This window comes from Medicago truncatula, chromosome 6 (genome assembly GCF_003473485.1).
Source record: "Medicago truncatula cultivar Jemalong A17 chromosome 6, MtrunA17r5.0-ANR, whole genome shotgun sequence".
Classification (NCBI taxonomy): domain Eukaryota; kingdom Viridiplantae; phylum Streptophyta; class Magnoliopsida; order Fabales; family Fabaceae; genus Medicago; species Medicago truncatula.
Window position 1 is genome coordinate 20933488 of NC_053047.1, and position 22431 is coordinate 20955918.

Here is a 22431-nt window from a genome sequence, read left to right on the forward strand (position 1 = left end):
TTATCAATTAATATTATTAATAATAATAAAAATAATAAAAGGTTTATTATTATTTGTTATTAAATGTATGGTGTACGGTTATGACCTTAGATTTTGGTGTTCGATTTATTTAAATACGACTTGCGTGTCGTGATTCATTTTATTATATTTAAATACGACCTGCGTGTCGTGGTTTACTTTAATTATTTTACTTAAGTGTTAAATAATGTAAATGTTCAAGTTGAAGAAAAGACGACGCCAAATGATGATTCCAGTTAGAGAGCTTGTGAAGTTTGCTCGTGGGTCAAAGAAATGTAATAAAATAGTTTATTTAATTCTTACGCGTTAGGAGGTCATAACCATACTACCTAATTTATTTTATGTATGTGATGCATGAAATGTATGTTTAGTTAGCGCATGTATGAGATGTATGCTTAACATGTTTTAGATGTATGTTAGCATGTATATATTTTATATGTTTTATATACTTGCTTTCTATGAGCATGAATGTCATGCATCTTTAAAGACGTGTGTATGAGATACACATGTCAATGAGATTAAACTTAATTAAAATCCTTCAAATATAATATGAAGTAAATTATTTTCCAAAGTATAACACACTTCAAGACTAATATCGAAATGTGTAGTTTTCGCCTCCGCGAGGTGCACTTTCTATACTAGTAAGTTGTGGTGCGGTAATTCTATTTACCGACTGTTATTTTGGATCTAACTTAACGAGATTATTTTAATAAGATTAAAATACATATATTTACTTCAAAAGAATATTAAGTTAATTGCTTTCCAAAGGATGACACCCTTCAAGACTAATATCGAAATGTGTAGGTTTCGCCTCCACGAGGTGCACTTTCTATACTAGTAAGTTGCGGTGCGGTAATTCCATTTACCCGACTGTTATTCTTTGGGTCCAACTTAACTAAATTATTTTAATATGATTAAAATAAATTTAGAAGCAATGTTTGGGAACATCTATATGATAGATTAGAGTAAAGAGTTATTCACTCAAATGATTTGAAAGTTGTATGAGATACAATTGGAAGGAGTTCCTACCTAAATAACTGAGTTTTGAGTACAGCCCCCGTTGACTTAAAGCAAGGTGAAATATGGATTTCAATCCACTAGAAAATCTTCCAATGAGATTTTCCGATTCAAATGTTGAAGGTCATTTGTTTTGAGTAAAATAGTGGGAGCATATTTAATTTAAGACCTAATTAATTATGTTCTTAAATTATGATACATTTATTTTATTTATTTTCTGTATTTAGAATTTCTTTAGCATATGCATTTTATTATACTGTTAAATGTTCTTATGAAGAACAAAATCTTCAAGAAAGAGTTTTTTAATTGGTATTAAGAATTGTTCTTAAGAATGAGAAAAACTGTTAATGTTATCAAAGAGTCAAAATAGAAGTAAGACTTCTTATTTGCCCATATAGTTATAGAAAGTTAAATTTCTACTTCTGCATCATAAGTTGTTATACCCTGTTTTTGGACCTAAAAATACTGGGCCCAATTTCATTTCAAACTTTGTCAATTATCAAATTTCAACTGCACAGTTCAAATTGTCTCTGCCTCGCAGTATTTTCAATCACAATTTTACCTATGTTTTTCTTGCATAAAACCTTTCGAAATGTCTTTACTTGTCTTGTAAGTCATTCAAAAGTGTCTCTGAATCATTACATTGATTTTTCTACAGTTTATTTCAAAATTTGCAAAAAGTCGTACAGAAGGGTATTTTGGTCATTTCCTGCAGTGGGACCCATTTTCATCCTTGTGACTGTCTCTGAGTCTTTTCAGATTGTTTTTAACATTTCATCAGTAAACCTTGTTAAATTCATTTCAAACTTGCATCTGAGTCAGTGACAGGTCAATTTGAATCTGTTTAGGTCATTTTTAGCTCTAGGGGCATTTTGGTCATTTCACACAAAATTTCGGCATAGAGAGGTTACTTTGAAGTACCTCATTTAAGCCATTGGTTCGTTTTAGTCCGTTTTGTCAATTTTATTTTTTTATTTCGCTTTACGTTTGGTCAAATTACGTTTTTTATTCAATTTTATTTTTAATTGCATTTTGGTCCCTCAATTGAGGTCCCAAAATTGCGTTTTTGTCCAAACAATTTTTAATTTCATTTCAGTCCTTACTTTCATTTTTCAGTCCAGTCCATATTTTTTTTAAATTCGCAAATAGGTCCTTCAAGTTAAAGTTACAGGGCAGCCCTTTTTTTTTTCAGTCCAATGCCACATGTCAGCTTTCTATTGGTCCAAGATCACACATGTCAGCTATAAAAACAACACAGTGTCAGATTTTCAGGATCAGATACACAATCATTGAAATCATCACAAACAGATTTTTTTTCTCTCTCCATTCAGTTACAGATCAAAACAGAAAGTTCTCCAAGAACAAGCAAGAACAACCAAAAACCCTAACTGTTTCCAGAACCAGATTCAGCAACAAATTCACCAATTCTTAGAGATTCACTGATGAATCTTCATCATTGAATTGATTCCCCTGCAATTCAAGGTACGAATCCCTCACCGGAGGCGAAGGACTCCAGCACTGATCACAGAGAAGAGGAAAAACGTGAGGAAACGGAAAGCCAGAACCGAATCGCAAAACACAGAGAAGAGGAAAGAAGAAGAAAGCTAGAACCGGAAAGCCAGAAACACAAAGCCGGAAACGCAAAGCTAGAACCGGAAAGTCAGAAACACAAAGCCGGAAACGCAAAACGTGAAGAACCGCAAAGCCAGAATCGCAAAGCACAGCGGAAAGGTAATCCTCTTCACTTTCCTCTTCCTTTTTTCTTCCTTTTGTTTAAAAAAAGTTTTCCTCAAAAGTTCAAACTCAGATCTACTCCGATTGAAACTTTTTTTGAAAAAACTAAGCTCGGATTCGAGAAGTAGAAGAAAAAGGATGTAAGAAAACGAAGGAAATTTTTGAAACAGAGGAGTTTTAAAGCTCCGGCGCGGCGGCGCCACCACCGGCCACCGCGCCGGAAAACCACTGCTCACCGGAGAAGAAGAAGCATATTTCAGAGCTTCTCTCTCTAGGAAACCTTAGAGAGAGAAGTGGTTATGTTTTGTGTTGTTTTTTTGTTGAAAACTCCTTTTATAATGCTTTCTTTTTGTCCGTTCCTATGTGCGCGCGTGTACATTAATTCAGCACTTCATCGCGTTAATAACCATTCGATCTGGATCTTTCCTTGATCTAACGGCTACAACGCGTTGTGATTCTGAATCGTATGTATTTTCTCCTGCGCGAAATTTGGTGCGTCCTCTGTTTGAACCGTTAGATCTTTGATCTAACGGTCACTGTGCTTCCCGCATTTTTACACTATCTTTTATGCTTTTTTCTGGACCCTTTGATCTTTGATCAAATGGCTGTGATGTGATCTTGAGGGCTTGATCTGGACCTCTGGATTCATCCAACGGTCCAGATTAAATCCTGCTGAGTTTTTTTTTAATTGCTTTTTAATTGTGTTTTAAATACCTTTTTTACACTTTCTTGGTGTTTTATGCTTCTAAAAAATTTTCTAAAAATATTTCCCCATCATTTTAATTTTTCCTCTAAGTATTAGAATTTATTTGCTTATTTTTGCATTTATTTCCTTTACTTTGTTCTTTAATTTTTGCTCATTAGAATTCCATATATGTTCTTGATGCATTTTTACATATTGTGATTGATAAATTCTCATGTTTTTACCCCTTTTTATTGCATATTCATTTGGTGCATTTTTCATCATTCCCATTATATTTTTCCTTGTTTCACTAACATTTTGTTCCTTATGTGACTTCACTCATAGCATTTCACTATCTCCTCCACTTTCTTTAGCTTAGCATTTATTTTTGCAAATTTTAATTCATTCGGTGATGTAATTTGTTATCATTGGTTTGTAGCTTGGCAAAGAGGCCATAGAATGTATTTAGGCAATTTTTGTAATATGGACTATGGACACTATGGCGCACCGGCACGCACACACTCACCCTAGATGTATGCCTAGGATTGCATGTGTAGATGTATGGCTATGATTGCGTGGTTAGATGAGCGCTTAGGTTTAAACACTTAGAGAAAATCCAACTTTTTTCCAAAAAATATGCAAACAAATTCGCTTCAAATATTTTTCATAAAAATGGAGTCAAAACTCCAACAATTTTTCACCTTTTATTTTCTTAATAAAATTCTCAAATAAATCTAATCATTTAGACTTTTTTTGCAAAATCACTAAACAAACCCCCACTTTTTCATACTCTAATGCTCATGAAGCCTCTCAATCCCCTTCTTCAAATCATTTTCAAAATTTAAAATCAAACAATTAAAACAAAAAAAAACAACAAGTCTTTTTAGCAAGAACTACGCCGGTTTTGATCCCGTAAAACGGTACGTAGGCAAGGGACTTTAACCCCTCCAAGCCGAAATAAAATCAAATTCTACTTCTTCTCACCCCCATTCTTCACTAATCACACCTTCATTTTTTTACAAATAGTCTCTAAAAATAAAGCGTAGAAATAAACTTAGGAGAACGGTTCTTATGGAATACCATAATCGCTCCGGGTGCCTAACACCTTCCCGTAGCGAAAACGACCCCCGAATTCGGAAAATCAAGGGTTTTTCTCCTTTTACCCTTCCCAAGAAAAAAGAGAGATATCAACGGTCAAAAGGTTCAAGTCCAATTAATGGCTTGGCACCCAAAAACCATGATAACAGAAATGGCGACTTCACTGGGGACACTTTTAGCGGGTCACGCCTAGTTTTCCTTAGTTTATATTTACGCTTTGTCTTATTGCTTACATATGTGAATACTTGTTTACTTTCATTCAACGTGTGGGGTGAGAATATCAAAAGTCCTATACCCGGGCTGAGTGAACTTATGTTTAGGTAGAGATATAATCGACAATTCGATCCGGGGGTTGCCTCGTGTATTGGATTATGCGATCAATCTCACATAGCTGAGGCATTTTGAAGGTGATATTGTCGGCGTGTGTTGTCATGCTTAGGCACTTCACTTTCAATTGTTCGACGAAGCTATGAACCGTAGTTACCAAACCCATCCTAGCCTTTTTAGGACGTAGTGCGGTGGCTAAACCGAGTGTTGTCTCGAGTTTTAGTCGTCACGCGATACTACACTCAAACTAGACCTTCTTTCGAATAAACATGGAACGGACGTTGTCCCGTGCTACCATGATATACGTAAGAGAGGTTGCAGTTTGGGAACTTGATTAGAACCTTGGTTACTATTATCCTAAGCCTTAGTTTACCGGGCACCGTGTCCGCCCTTGGCTCCTCGACTTTAATCTCAACCCTCCATGTTTTCTCTGCAATTAAAAAAACAATCATGCATACATGCATTCATGCATAATTTTTTTCTCATGCATTCATCGAAGGATTGGACAAATTAAAAACTTTGTAAACATTACAGGTATGAATTTGCTTGTTTAGATATTGTTTACAAAACTCCTAATTTGTCTAAAAATCCTTCGATGTCCAAAAACAACTTTTGCATTTGCATTTGTACATATCATGCATCATGTGCATCATTCATCAAGCCACAAGAGGTTTCCAAGTGCTCACTGCCTCCTGGTTCTTCTGCCACAGATTGAAAGGTGGCTCGTGCTCGGAAAGTTTACGAATCAGGCAGAATACACCGGACTAGACTCTACAGAAAGAAGAATTCGGCAGCCATGGAAGAGGAAAATGCTCAGCTCCGCACCGAATTAACTTCTCTGAGGGAAGAATTGGCTAAGGCCAATGACACCATGACTGCTCTGCTAGCCGTCCAGGAACAATCATCCACCGGTTCACCAACAACGACAGCAGCAACAAGCTAGACCTACCTTTCCTCTGATACCAATGCTATATGCTGAGTTGCTCCCGACTCTACTTCTCAGAGGGCACTGCACAATCAGACAGGGGAAGCCTCCACCTGATCCGTTACCTCCCAGGTTCCGGTCTGACCTCAAATGTGATTTCCATCAAGGTGCTTTGGGTCATGATGTCGAAGGATGCTATGCTTTGAAATACATTGTGAAGAAGCTCATTAACCAAGGAAAGTTGACTTTTGAGAACAACGTCCCTCATGTCCTCGACAACCCTCTTCCAAATCACGCTGCTGTGAACATGATTGAGGTATATGAGGAAGCTCCCGGACTTGACGTCCGTAATGTTACAACTCCTCTGGTGCCACTACACATCAAGTTATGCCAAGCCTCTCTGTTTGACCATGATCATGCCAATTGCCAAGAATGATTCTGTAATCCTTTGGGTTGCTGCGTTGTTCAAAATGACATCCAGAGGTTGATGAACAACAATCATTTGACTGTCAGCGACGTCTGTGTGATTGTGCCAGTCTTTCATGATCCGCCCGTCAAGAGCGTGCCTTCAAAAGAGAATGTTGAGCCTCTAGTGATAAGGCTGCCCGGACCAGTACCTTATACTTCTACAAAGGCTATTCCTTACAAGTACAATGCCACATGAATCTTCTACAGTGCTGAGTTTATCAATGCAATTACTGAAGAGGCGACTGGATGTAGTCCTAGGCCTATGTTTGTTATACCAGGAGGCATTGCGAGAAATTGTGATGCCATCAACATTCATTCAATCATGCATGTTTCCGAATAATGTGTCTTGTTGCTTAAGTGTTTTGTTTTTCAAAATAACCATCCTCTCGCTCTGCCCGAAGCGAAAGTGATATTTCTGGAAGGGCGTGTTTGTTTCGGCATCGCCGTTATTAACAAAAATCGTCGTTTCTTTCACGACTTTTATTTTTTTGTGATTTTTTTTTTTCTTCTTCTTTTTTTCTTGGAAATAATGGTAATACCAGAAAAAATCAAAATATCTTTATTTTTCTTATCAATTTCAAAGAACTGCATAAAAGAAAAAAAAAAACATTTTCTAAAATCATTCAACCATTCTATGCAGTTTGAACCATAATAAACCCGTTGAACACAGTAATCCTACGGTTCCTCCAAATTTTGAATTCCCTGTGTATGAAGCCGAAGATGAAGAGGATGATGATATACCATATGAGATCACTCGACTGCTTGAGCAAGAATCAGCATATTGTATGGAACGATGAATGCCAGGAAGCTTTTGATAGCATCAAGAATTACCTGCTGGAACCACCTATCCTTGTCCCTCCCGTGGAAGGAAGGCCTTTGATTTTGTATTTGTCAGTGTTTGATGAATCTGTGGGATGCGTGCTTGGTCAACAAGATGAGACTGGAAAGAAAGAACATGCTATCTACTATCTGAGCAAGAAGTTCACCGACTGTGAAACTCAGTATACAATGCTTGAGAAGACTTGTTGTGCTCTAGCTTGGGCTGCCAAACGCCTGCGTCATTATTTGGTGAATCATACAACTTGGTTGATATCCAGAATGGATCCGATAAAGTATATCTTTGAGAAAGCTGTTGTTACTGGGAAGATTGCACGCTGGCAGATGCTTTTGTCTGAATATGATATTGTGTTCAAAACTCAAAAGGCAATCAAGGGTAGCATTCTTGCCGATCATCTTGCCTACCAACCTCTTGATGATTACCAACCAATTGAGTTTGATTTCCCCGATGAAGAGATCATGTATTTGAAATCAAAAGACTGCGAAGAACCGTTGATTGATGAAGGTCCAGATCCCAATAGCAAGTGGGGTTTAGTCTTTGATGGTGCTGTCAATGCTTATGGTAAAGGAATTGGGGCAGTCATTGTATCCCCACAGGGGCATCACACTCCTTTTTGCCGCCCGAATTCTGTTCGAATGTACCAACAATATGGCTGAGTATGAAGCATGTATCTTCGGGATCGAGGAAGCCATTGACATGAGAATCAAACACCTCGACATCTATGGAGATTCTGCGCTCGTCATCAATCAGATAACGGGAGAGTGGGAGACCCACCATGCTAAGTTGATTCCTTATCGTGATTATGCGAGACGTCTTCTGACATATTTTACAAAGGTTGAGCTGCACCATATTCCTCGTGATGAGAACCAAATGGCTGATGCTCTTGCTACTCTATCCTCCATGTTTCGAGTAAACCATTGGAATGATGTGCCATTAATCAAAGTGCAACGCCTTGAAAGACCTTCACATGTGTTTGCTATTGGGGATGTGATCGATCAGGCTGGCGAAAATGTGGTTGACTATAAACCCTGGTACTACGACATCAAGCAGTTCTTGCTGAGCCGTGAGTATCCGCCGGGTGCTTCCAAACAAGACAAGAAGACCTTGAGAAGATTGGCTAGTAGATTTCTGTTAGATGGGGATATTCTGTACAAGAGAAACTATGACATGGTATTGTTAAGATGTGTTGATGAACATGAAGCAGAGCAGTTAATGCATGATGTACATGACGGTACCTTCGGGACCCATGCTACAGGGCATACTATGTCAAGGAAGTTGTTACGAGCAGGTTACTACTGGATGGCCATGGAGCATGATTGCTACCAGCACGCCAGAAAGTGCCACAAATGTCAAATCTATGCTGATAAGATTCATGTGCCTCCGCACGCTCTCAATGTTATTTCATCCCCATGGCCGTTCTCGATGTGGGGCATCGACATGATTGGAAGAATTGAACCGAAGGCTTCAAATGGTCATCGTTTCATCTTAGTGGCAATTGACTACTTCACCAAGTGGGTTGAAACAGCATCTTATACCAGTGTGACCAAGCAAGTGGTAGCTAAGTTCATCAAGAACAACATCATCTGTCGATATGGTGTTCCTAGCAAGATTATTACCGACAATGGTACAAACCTGAACAACAATGTGGTGCAAGCTCTTTGTGAAGAATTCAAAATTGAGCATCATAACTCTTCTCCTTATAGACCTCAGATGAATGGTGCAGTTGAGGCCGCCAACAAGAATATCAAGAGAATTGTCCAGAAGATGGTAACCACTTACAAGGACTGACATGAGATGTTACCCTATGCTCTGCATGGCTACCGTACTACTGTGCGCAGTTCAACCGGGGCAACCCCTTTCTCTCTTGTATATGGTATGGAAGCAGTTCTTCCTTTGGAAGTGGAGATCCCGTCTCTCCGTGTGATCATGGAAGCAAAGTTATCTGAGGCTGAATGGTGCCAAAGCCGGTATGATCAGTTGAATTTGATTGAGGAAAAACGTATGGATGCCATGGCTCGTGGACAGTCATATCAAGCAAGAATGAAGACTGCCTTTGACAAGAAAGTCCATCCTCGAGAATTCAAGGTAGGGGAACTTGTATTGAAAAGGAGGGTAAGCCAGCAACCCGACCCAAGGGGCAAGTGGACGCCTAACTATGAAGGTCCTTATGTTGTCAAGAAGGCCTTCTCCGGTGGTGCTTTAATCCTTACACACATGGATGGTGTGGAACTTCCAAATCCAGTGAATGCCGATATAGTCAAGAAATACTTTGCCTAAAAATATGAAAAGAACAGCGTGGTAGGTCGAAAACCCGAAAGGGCGGCCTAGGCAAAAATGCGCTTCCCGGTGGATCGAAAACCCGAAAGGGCGGTCCAGGCAAAAATAAGGGACAAAAAATATGTATGAAAAAGCTCGCTAAGATTGTACGCAGCTCAGGCAAGAATGAGCGTCTCGATGAGCCGAAAACCCGGAAGGGCGGTTCATGCAAAAATGAGATTGAAACAAAAGGCAAGTAACTATATCTGGCCAACCATCGTCCCCCTTGGGGCATCTGCAGCTGTTAATGACCATTTTCATCAAAAGCTCTTATGCTTGCGAATTCAAAGTTTCTAGGAGATGTCATGATTACTGTGTTCAATGTACCACCAACCAATAAAATTACCATTTTCTAAGCTTTGTAAATCCGTGGAGTCACGCCTTCGGCTGACCACCACTCTTATACATCAATTTGAGCCTGTGCTTTTGATTAAAACTCTATTTTCTTCTACTTTCAAAGCTATATGCAAAACATTTTCTTTCTATTTTGATAATGACAATGCTTGAAACAAACATTTTTTGAAAATTGAAAACTTTTTGTCTATTTTGAAAAGCAAACCTGAGCAACAGGGTACATTCAAATGAAACATGCATGAGCGAGAGTATGTTGATGTCTATTTCAATATATGTTACAAGCAGGTTCTCCTCCAGGATAGTCTGTGGTCAATGGCAAGAATGAAAAAACAGAATGAAAATGCATGAAAATGAATAGGCTCGCTAAGTTGAAAACCCGAAAGGGCGACTTAGGCAAAAATGAGCAACCCGCTGGATTGACAACCCGAAAGGGCAGTTCAGGCAAAAATGGGGCACTGAAAAGAATTTATTTCCCCGGTGGATCGAAAACCCGAAAGGGCGATCCAGGCAAAAATGGGATGCAAAAAATGATGAATGAAAATTGAGAAAATAACATGCAAAAAGCATTGACCACAGATGCGACGTCCTCGATACATCCGGCATTATTCCCAGTAGAGTCTCCCGAGATCCTATCCCCAGCAAGTTGCATAGCTACCGGTCCTCAGCCTAGGTCCCGATACGTCTCCCAACGACGTCATCTCCAAAGAGGATTTCCAGGAATGAGTAATATAGCACGAGCCACTACGTGCCCAATACTCCAATGTCTTGTCTGTCTCTGCGAAACTGTGTCTACAAACTGCCAACAGTCATGCATTACAAGCATTCATACATGCATAATCATGCATATTACGTGCCCATGCATTTAATGAAACTGTTATATCATCCATGCATATTGCATTTCCAATGTCAACATCAGTCTCAATTCAATACTCATGTCAGGTTCTCTGTCAAAACCTTGTGAGCCAATAATATCGGTCAATTTCTACCTTTCAAATCAAATCGACGTCAAGTCAATCTCAATCTATATTTTGTCAAAAAAACTAATCCCCTGTGAATTTGTTTCTGTTCGGTCAAGTGGCTAGTTCAAGTCCAAGAACAGCTTGTACCTATCAATTTGCTTATGTTAACGGTCGAGTGCCCAGCTCAATCCAAGAGCAGCTTGTACCTGTCAATATGTTTCTGTTTGGTCAAGTGGCTAGTTCAAGTCCAAGAACAGCTTGTACCTATCAATTTGCTTATGTTATCGGTCGAGTGCCCAGCTCAATCCAAGAGCAGCTTGTACCTGTCAATATGTTTCCGTTTGGTCAAGTGGCTAGCTCAATCCAAGAGCAGCTTGTACCTGTCTATCTGTTTTTGTCCGGTGGAGTAACCAGTTCGCATCCAAGAACAAGCTCACACCTGTTTATTTGCCTTTGCTTTTCCATGACCCCGGTCGAGTTACCAGTTCGAATCCAAGAACAGCTCGTGCCTGTCTATGTGTCTATGATTTTGGTCAAGTGGCTAGTTCAAGTCCAAGAACAACTTGTACCCGTCTATCTGTTTCTGTTCACTCAAGTGGCTAGCTCAATCCAAGAGCAGCTTGCGCCTGTCTATTTTGTCGTTGTCTCCGGTGGAGTAACCAGTTCGAATCCAAGAACAACTCGTACCTGCCAATTTTACATGTTTTCAGTCGAGTCACCAGTTCGAATCCGTAAGAACAACTCGTACTTGCCAATTTTCTCTTTTTCCCAGTCGAGTCACCAGTTCGAATCCATAAGAACAACTCGCACTTTCCAATATCCCCAAGTGAGTTACCAGTTCGAATCCATAAGAACAACTCATGTTTGTCCAGTAACCTCTATCCCCTGTGAAGTTACCAGTTCGAATCCATAAGAACAACTCGCAGTTGTCTGTTTGTTTCATTCCCGGTCAAGTGGCTAGTTTGAATCCAAGAGCAGCTTGTACCTGTCCAACTTGTTTCTAGTTTCCCGTTACTCTGCTATTCACTATCTTTGTCAATGTCTACCAATCCCGCAATGGATACGACATATTTTGTTAATTCCAATCCTCATGAGGTCTTACATTCATAATCCAAATGATGCATGGCATGCATATTATTTGAAAATGGGTAGGCGTATTTTTACGTCCAAACACAGTGCAAATGCTAATATTTAAGTATCTTCGTCCTGTCAAGCCAAAGACTCCGTCTCTTGACTCTCCAGACAAAGAAACTTAAATAGGGGCAGCTGTTATACCCTGTTTTTGGACCTAAAAATACTGGGCCCAATTTCATTTCAAACTTTGTCAATTATCAAATTTCAACTGCACAGTTCAAATTGTCTCTGCCTCGCAGTATTTTCAATCACAATTTTACCTATGTTTTTCTTGCATAAAACCTTTCGAAATGTCTTTACTTGTCTTGTAAGTCATTCAAAAGTGTCTCTGAATCATTACATTGATTTTTCTACAGTTTATTTCAAAATTTGCAAAAAGTCGTACAGAAGGGTATTTTGGTCATTTCCTGCAGTGGGACCCATTTTCATCCTTGTGACTGTCTCTGATTCTTTTCAGATTGTTTTTAACATTTCATCAGTAAACCTTGTTAAATTCATTTCAAACTTGCATCTGAGTCAGTGACAGGTCAATTTGAATCTGTTTAGGTTATTTTTAGCTCTAGGGCATTTTGGTCATTTCACACAAAATTTCGGCATAGAGAGGTTACTTTGAAGTACCTCATTTAAGCCATTGGTTCGTTTTAGTCCGTTTTGTCAATTTTATTTTTTTATTTCGCTTTACGTTTGGTCAAATTACGTTTTTTATTCAATTTTATTTTTAATTGCATTTTGGTCCCTCAATTGAGGTCCCAAAATTGCGTTTTTGTCCAAACAATTTTTAATTTCATTTCAGTCCTTACTTTCATTTTTCAGTCCAGTCCATATTTTTTTTAAATTCGCAAATAGGTCCTTCAAGTTAAAGTTACAGGGCAGCCCTTTTTTTTTTTCAGTCCAATGCCACATGTCAGCTTTCTATTGGTCCAAGATCACACATGTCAGCTATAAAAACAACACAGTGTCAGATTTTCAGGATCAGATACACAATCATTGAAATCATCACAAACAGATTTTTTTTCTCTCTCCATTCAGTTACAGATCAAAACAGAAAGTTCTCCAAGAACAAGCAAGAACAACCAAAAACCCTAACTGTTTCCAGAACCAGATTCAGCAACAAATTCACCAATTCTTAGAGATTCACTGATGAATCTTCATCATTGAATTGATTCCCCTGCAATTCAAGGTACGAATCCCTCATCGGAGGCGAAGGACTCCAGCACCGATCACAGAGAAGAGGAAAAACGTGAGGAAACGGAAAGCCAGAACCGAATCGCAAAACACAGAGAAGAGGAAAGAAGAAGAAAGCTAGAACCGGAAAGCCAGAAACACAAAGCCGGAAACGCAAAGCTAGAACCGGAAAGTCAGAAACACAAAGCCGGAAACGCAAAACGTGAAGAACCGCAAAGCCAGAATCGCAAAGCACAGCGGAAAGGTAATCCTCTTCACTTTCCTCTTCCTTTTTTCTTCCTTTTTTTTAAAAAAAGTTTTCCTCAAAAGTTCAAACTCAGATCTACTCCGATTGAAACTTTTTTTGAAAAAACTAAGCTCGGATTCGAGAAGTAGAAGAAAAAGGATGTAAGAAAACGAAGGAAATTTTTGAAACAGAGGAGTTTTAAAGCTCCGGCGCGGCGGCGCCACCACCGGCCACCGCGCCGGAAAACCACTGCTCACCGGAGAAGAAGAAGCATATTTCAGAGCTTCTCTCTCTAGGAAACCTTAGAGAGAGAAGTGGTTATGTTTTGTGTTGTTTTTTTGTTGAAAACTCCTTTTATAATGCTTTCTTTTTGTCCGTTCCTATGTGCGCGCGTGTACATTAATTCAGCACTTCATCGCGTTAATAACCATTCGATCTGGATCTTTCCTTGATCTAACGGCTACAACGCGTTGTGATTCTGAATCATATGTATTTTCTCCTGCGCGAAATTTGGTGCGTCCTCTGTTTGAACCGTTAGATCTTTGATCTAACGGTCACTGTGCTTCCCGCATTTTTACACTATCTTTTATGCTTTTTTCTGGACCCTTTGATCTTTGATCAAATGGCTGTGATGTGATCTTGAGGGCTTGATCTGGACCTCTGGATTCATCCAACGGTCCAGATTAAATCCTGCTGAGTTTTTTTTTAATTGCTTTTTAATTGTGTTTTAAATACCTTTTTTACACTTTCTTGGTGTTTTATGCTTCTAAAAAATTTTCTAAAAATATTTCCCCATCATTTTAATTTTTCCTCTAAGTATTAGAATTTATTTGCTTATTTTTGCATTTATTTCCTTTACTTTGTTCTTTAATTTTTGCTCATTAGAATTCCATATATGTTCTTGATGCATTTTTACATATTGTGATTGATAAATTCTCATGTTTTTACCCCTTTTTATTGCATATTCATTTGGTGCATTTTTCATCATTCCCATTATATTTTTCCTTGTTTCACTAACATTTTGTTCCTTATGTGACTTCACTCATAGCATTTCACTATCTCCTCCACTTTCTTTAGCTTAGCATTTATTTTTGCAAATTTTAATTCATTCGGTGATGTAATTTGTTATCATTGGTTTGTAGCTTGGCAAAGAGGCCATAGAATGTATTTAGGCAATTTTTGTAATATGGACTATGGACACTATGGCGCACCGGCACGCACACACTCACCCTAGATGTATGCCTAGGATTGCATGTGTAGATGTATGGCTATGATTGCGTGGTTAGATGAGCGCTTAGGTTTAAACACTTAGAGAAAATCCAACTTTTTTCCAAAAAATATGCAAACAAATTCGCTTCAAATATTTTTCATAAAAATGGAGTCAAAACTCCAACAATTTTTCACCTTTTATTTTCTTAATAAAATTCTCAAATAAATCTAATCATTTAGACTTTTTTTGCAAAATCACTAAACAAACCCCCACTTTTTCATACTCTAATGCTCATGAAGCCTCTCAATCCCCTTCTTCAAATCATTTTCAAAATTTAAAATCAAACAATTAAAACAAAAAAAACAACAAGTCTTTTTAGCAAGAACTACGCCGGTTTTGATCCCGTAAAACGGTACGTAGGCAAGGGACTTTAACCCCTCCAAGCCGAAATAAAATCAAATTCTACTTCTTCTCACCCCCATTCTTCACTAATCACACCTTCATTTTTTTACAAATAGTCTCTAAAAATAAAGCGTAGAAATAAACTTAGGAGAACGGTTCTTATGGAATACCATAATCGCTCCGGGTGCCTAACACCTTCCCGTAGCGAAAACGACCCCCGAATTCGGAGAATCAAGGGTTTTTCTCCTTTTACCCTTCCCAAGAAAAAAGAGAGATATCAACGGTCAAAAGGTTCAAGTCCAATTAATGGCTTGGCACCCAAAAACCATGATAACATAAGTATATGATACTTGATGGTTAATCTCATATTTGTTGAAATATAGAGAGTTTTAAAGAAGCGGGACATTAACTATAAGCGAAGTCCACTTACGTCTAGAATGAGACAAATTGTTTCATTGACATAGGAGCTAATGCTTGGACTTAAACTTAACTTGATATGGAACCAAATAATTGTTATTAAATTCCATATAAAATAGAAGCATTAAATCATAAATCTTGTATTGAGAAGAGAATGATTGTGTAGTTGAATAATAGACAAACGTTGTCCTATTATGCAAATTATGTTTTCTATATAAGTATGCTAATCAAGTAATGGATTTGAGTTTCATGATCTTGATAAGCTGATCTATAACTTATGAGAAAAGGATGAAATGAGATTAGAACCTTTTATATATCATTGGCATTAGTGTTTAGTACAAACAAGTGTGATTCACATTTCCAAAATCCATGGATATGGACTATTGGACTCATTTGATTTTATATCATTTGAAGGATGTGAGTCCCATCTTTCAAAATAGATTAGTATACCGGTCACCAACAAAGGTGAAAGGACACGTAATTTATTTGAGTTTATATACATATGAGATGTATACGGAGAACTAAACATATTTGCTAGATATTGTTTCTATTACTTCATCTGACATTACTAAATCATTTAGTAGATAAGAAAAGTGTATTTGACACGATTCATGAAAACTTTGAAATCGTTCAAAGATTTCAACAATGAAGTAAAAGGAATAAGTTTGAAAAGTATAAAGACTATACGAGTAAGTCGTGATGGTAAATGCTTGATTAATGAGTATAATGATTATTTATATCGTTTCATTTTTGACATGACTCGATCTAAAATAGTTTGATTATAACTCAAAGACTCTTGAAATTAATTAAATTACAGTTATTCTTCACCCACAACAAGTTCTAATTGAGTAATCATAAATGCACCATATTAGATATGGAGGTAAGAGTACCTATTTTTGACTTTATGATAATTTGAGGTTATATGGTTTATTAGATAAACTAAACTTCAAATTAAATGAATGTATACTTGTGGAGGTTCCCTTAGGAAACTAAAGGATACTATTTCTACATCTTCTTCCTTGACAAAAGTTGTTTGTCGCTAGTACTGGAGTATTCTTTTTCAAAGGAGTATAACTTTGCAAGAGCTAGTGGGAGTGATGTAGAACTTGAATTAAGTCAAGTACCACAAAATACATGTTTCTCTAAGAATGGAACATGAACTGATTCAACAAAGGGTTGTTGGTAAATCGGTAGTTCGAGTAGCACATGATCTAGACGAGTCTGATATGTCATAACACTAGGATGAGAAACATGATTTTGTCATGACTCAACAAGGTGATATGATGCTCATGGAAGATGAGCACCTGACGTACTAGAAGGTCGCAAATGACCTGATTTTTGAGAAGTGGCTAGTTGCCATGGGATCTTATAAAGAATCCATGTACACAAACCATATATGGATATTGGTTATATCATCCAAATGAGTATGACTCATTAGATGAATGTGAGTTTTCTTGTAGAAAACTAACATGGATGGTATTATGAATACCTTTAAGATGTGATTGATTGTAGAAAGTTTCATGCAACTCATGATGCAAATCATGACGAAAACTATTACATCATCGTAATACTTAAATCTAACGATCTCAATTTGTCATTGTTGTATAATACGAATTCTAGGAGATGGATAACGATGTTGCATTCTTTAATTAGAATGACCTTATATATGTATTTGACATATATGTAGGGTTTCGTTAATCCAAAGGATACTAGAAAGGTAAATGTATTACAAAATTTATTTATTAGAGAAATCTTCTCGAAGTTAAATTGTTTATTTTATTAACAAAGTTTTATGAAAACTTTGATCAATAAAGAAATCTTGTGCACATAAGAAGATTAGTGGGAGCATTGAAATTAGTTTGGTGGAGTATGTAGATGACATACTAGTCACCAAAATAATTTATCTACACATGTAAGACATGGTTAGAAAATTATTTTCAATATGTACCAAAATTGATTATAGTGTTCGACACTATAATACCTTCAAGAATATCCTTGGATGTCTTAAAGGACTATAGATTGTTTCTTGAACACAGATGAAAGAAACATTGTAAATGAGTTACAATGATGTTGACTTTCATATCAGTGTACAGTATATCCAGATCGTAATTTGGAATAAATGTTATGCTAGGATATCAACTATGAAATTTGTAAAAGTACAAGCTTCAAATAGTTGTTGTTTCTATTACAGATGTCAAATATATATGATTTGGATTGTTTAGCTCATAACTCATTGAAAACATGTGTTTCTTGCGTTGCGGATTCCATTGATCTCGTATGAGGTAAAATTGTTTTAAATCTTGCGAGCAATGAAAACTTGATCTCACCAATGATCCAAATGTATAATTTGACACTTCAATTTCTTTTCGATAGAAGATCGAAAGCGGAAATTGAAAGAAGTATAACCTACCAACATAGGAAAGAGTTCCTTATCTGCTAGTATTGTATCTTATCAAGAGTGTGCTTGATGCTAACACTTGACCAATAGATATTGAGTTAATATTTGATTGGCTTTTAGTGCTAGTGGGAGATTGTTGGAATAAGCCCTAATAGCCAATCTATATTGATTGGGTTTGGCTTTGTATCATGATATTGATATAAATATATATTGTGAATATATATAATAACAAGGCATTTCTTTATTGATTTTGTTTTGTTTCAAAATAATAAAGTCCCTAGAATAGTTAGTCCGTTTAATGGAACATTAAGTATAACTTAATTGTGAGACCCCATTAAACATAAGGAAACTATTCTCAAAGTATCCGTAGTCAAGCTTTGTTGAGAAGTGGGATATCATTAAAGCATAGAGACTATTATGTAGGTAGACTGATGATCACATCTCACAGATCATGGATAAAGAGTTATCAAGTCTTCACATAGATATAAATATTAGGAGTAATATTTATATTGGATTGATCCGCCATGAGAATACTACATAGTAAAAGTTATGAAAAGTGTCATAAGATATTCTCATAGTGATAGTGGTGTATTCCACCCTTCGACCTGAAACCACTATGTACCCTAGATGTTGGAGTCGAGTGCTTTGTCACCATTCAAACGTTGTCCGTAACAGGATGACTATAAAGTTGGTTGATGGGTACTCCATGAATCATGCTGAGGGACATGAGTGACCTAGATGGAATTTGCCCCTCCTACATAACAGGAGAAATGTCTACGGGCCCAATATTGAACTAGACAAGGATGGCACGGTCTATGCCTTGTGTTCAATATAGACATGAGGGAAAAAGGGTAATTATACACATGATCATTATCACAGAAAGGTTTCGTCAGATCACATGACATTCTCGTCACTTGGGTAGCAGTGATGTGTTGCTAGATACCGCTCACTGTTTATAATATTAAATATGTGATTTAATATTATTGCCAACGTTACGGGAACCTATAGGGGTCACACACAAAGGACGGATAGATGAGAGAAATAAATAGGTAAGACTTATTTATAAAATAATAAGTGAGACTTATTATTAATTAAATAATTAAATATGATTTTATTATTTAATTTACGAAAAATAGAGAAACGCGGTCCACCGTAAGGTACGGTGTATTTAAGTGTTGTCTTGTTGTCCACACAAGTGATTCTATAAATAGAACCCTTGTGTTGAAGCATTACCAACTTTTTGTGAGTGCTTAACCTAATTCACAAAAGTTGTGAAACCCTAGCCGCCGCTCTCTAAACTTTGTTCTCTCTGAATCTTCGTTGGAATTGGCTAGCACCGGTCATCGGAGAAGTTCTGTTCGTGTGGACTGAGTAGAGGCATCGCTGCTTTGCTTTGCTCGTGATCAGAAATATTTCTTCTACAAAGGTTCTGCTCTTCAAGAGGTAAACACATGAATCTTAAAGTGTTTAAGTTTCTGTTTGATTTGTGATTAATGATTTAATCAAGATCCGTTTCAATGGGATTTCTTCCGTAAAGAGGATTAAAATTTTGAAAAACCCCTCTTAAAATCCCTTCATAGAGAACATTGTAACTATTATATGGAGTATAGGGAAAGCTAGAAACCTTAAGTTGTGGCAACAAGTGTCAAACTCAACCACAACAATCCTGGCAAGAGCTATCCATCTTTTCGAAGGTTGGAGAAGTGTTAATCGTAAGCAAAATCCGACAAGTCAAGAGTCACACTCCTACCACTCTTCCCGTAATCACAACAATCAGGCAGTAAATGGAGATTTAAATGTAGGAAACCTAGAAGTGGCAGATTTAAATGTAATGTTGATGCCTCTTTTTCAGGCGTCAACAACAAGGTTGGCTTGGGCATGTGCATTAGAGATTCAACAAGATTCCATGTTCGCTCAAAAATCATGTGGTTCTCTCCGTTGTGCTCTGTTGATGTTGGAGAGGCGCTGGGACTTTATCATGCAACTCGGTGGATTCATGAACTTCAACTTGAAAATGTTGATTTCGAAGTTGACTCGAAAAGAGTAGCTGATTACTTCAACAAAGGACGAGGAGATGTCACCGAATTTGGTTCCATAATGGAAAGTAGTATCCAATTCTGTAGGTCGTTTATAAAAAACTCTCATCTCGAGTTTACTAGGAGGCAAGCAAATGAGGTTGCACATACTTTAGCTAAGGAAACCATATCTAGTTCTAGCTTCCGTACCATTGATGAAATTCCAACATGTATTACTGAATTAATTTTTATTGAAATGATATAAGTTACTTTCTCTCAAAAAAACTCCTCTAAAGTGAGGAATTATCAAAGTACGAAAATCAAAGATTGATACGGTATCCTCCCATGATTTGTTATGTCGATCGGTATATATAATACCAAGCATTGATTCAATTGATATTACTTATTGAATTGCTCAATTTAGAGAAGCCTTGTCGAGCAATCGACTATCATATATATTTTTTTGTGACCAAATATTCGTAAATTAGTGATTATATTAATTTTTAGGATTTGAACTCTAAACATCCGACTTAAAATTAATTGACATCTCTTAGTTCACCAATCGAATTACCTAATTAACACTAAATTCATCATCATACAATTATTTATGTACATGAAAAAAAAATCTTAAAGTAAAGACGAAAATAAAAATTCTACCACCTTGAAGCTTAATTGGAGGATAAAATTCAAAAGCTAGCAATAGTTGAAGCTCCAATTCAACCTGGTCTAGATCCTATCACCATGATCGTAAATCGAATTAAAATTCAGATAAATTTAAATTGAAATTAAATATGAAAGTTAGAGAGAGAGAGAGAGAGAGAGAGAGAGAGAGAGAGAGAGAGAGAGTGAGACCTTTAGAGAGGAAGAAGAGGAAGGGGGAGGTTTGCAAGGAGAATGAACAGATGTGCCATCTTGTTCCGCCACTTTGGGTTTCACGACTTCTTTCCCTTTTCTCTTACTCATCACAAATCACTTGTATGCGTATATTTTTGTGAATGAGAACGCCACTAAAGTGATTATAAGAATTACAAGTTTTTGATTGTTTTTCTGCCCCTTAAGAGAAAATCAATGACCCGTTTGAGCAACATTGAATTTTATTAATCAAAAAGCCCTATTCTTACACGTTTTTTTTTTTTTGCATGTAGCGTTGTCACCACATGCAACTCGCAGCCGCGAGACAGCCTCCCTGACCACCACGTGTTGCACATTAATTCATCCAAATAGTAATTATGTCAATCTGTTGGTCAACAAGTTTTTTTGTTGGCCTCTAGGCGTGTGGGGAATAAATTCACCCAAAGCATTAATTCTGCCAATGCGTTAGTCAACAATCAAACCTATTACCTGTAGTGGCGAGACTCTCTCGGGCTGCCATGTGTCCATGTGAGTTTGAAAATTGCGAAAAAATAATAGAATGACTCTAATGGAGTACAAACCGCGTTCCTTTGACATACAACACATTCTTCTCTACCCTTGGGATATCAAATGTTTGTGCAATAATAAGCATTCAATAAACATAAGAGTTAACATTGAACACAACTGCAAATATGTTTCTCGCATGAATCTTTTCTACTACTAGGAAAATTGGTTTTAGCGACGTCTGGAATCCATCGTAAAATAGGCTAAAATACGTCGCAAATGATTTTCTGACGGAATATGCTGGAGAAATATCTTACGGCTGTTCATATTCCGTTGGAAATATCAGTTTTTTTGCATAAAAATAATTTTGGGAAATTTCCCAATTCACTCTCAAAATACTTTTGTAATATTAGACAAGATGAACCACAAATATCAAAACTTTTAAGAAAACAAAATACGTAATAATCACATTAATATTAGATGAAAAAAAAAACCATTTTGGTTGCATCAAAATATATTGAAATTATTACTAAATAGTATTATAACATTGTACTTGAAAGTAAAAGTTATAGTCAAAATCTCAAAATAATATGATAAATAATCAAGTAGGTGGACACGGAGGTGGATCCGAACTCGAAGGATGAGGTCGATATGGAGGTAGATGTGAATGGTCTTTTGAACTGCTCTCGGACCAAACGTGAATCCTCTTGCGACTACTCTTGAAGCAAACATGACTCCTCCTGTGATGCAAGAATCAACTTTTCATGAGTCTTCAACCGCTCTGAGAGTTCTGTGTTTTCAACTTACATTATAGAAATTATAGACCTCATATGCTCATATTTATATGGAGAGATGCCGTCGGATGATCTGGATGAATAAGGCTTGTATTTTCTTGCCTCGAGTCCCAAACCATATATGCATCCCTTCTTATCGACTCCTCCAACTACGTCTAAGATGATGAAGCTGTCAAAATGATGGTCATTAGACATATCATCCCCCTCTGGTTGTTGTGAGTTCCTTTCAAAAATCCAACTTTCATATTCATCCTACAAAATTAGAGTTCATCATAATTGTTTTCGTAGCCGATACATTGTATTTTGGTACCCATCGGATGCCTTATGATGATATGCCTTCTTTATGTCTTGCTCATGATTAGGAAGCCACTTATATGTCCTCTGCAATACAAGCAATGTAAGGATAAATCGAACATCAAACTAGGAGCTGCAAAGTAGTTGAACCTGTAGGAATTACACCGCAAACATAAAATTTTAATCGTCTACCTTCTTTTCAATATTAACTACTATAGTAATAGACTACCTTGCCTCTACATTTTTTAAGAGGAATTGGAGGTG

At 37.1% G+C, this 22431-nt stretch overlaps 1 pseudogene; it reads right to left on the bottom strand.

Moving 5' to 3' along the window:
* Window positions 1-22128, bottom strand: part of LOC120575918 (uncharacterized) — a 45575-nt pseudogene extending 23447 nt beyond the window's left edge.
* Window positions 22129-22431: the final 303 nt, after the last annotated feature.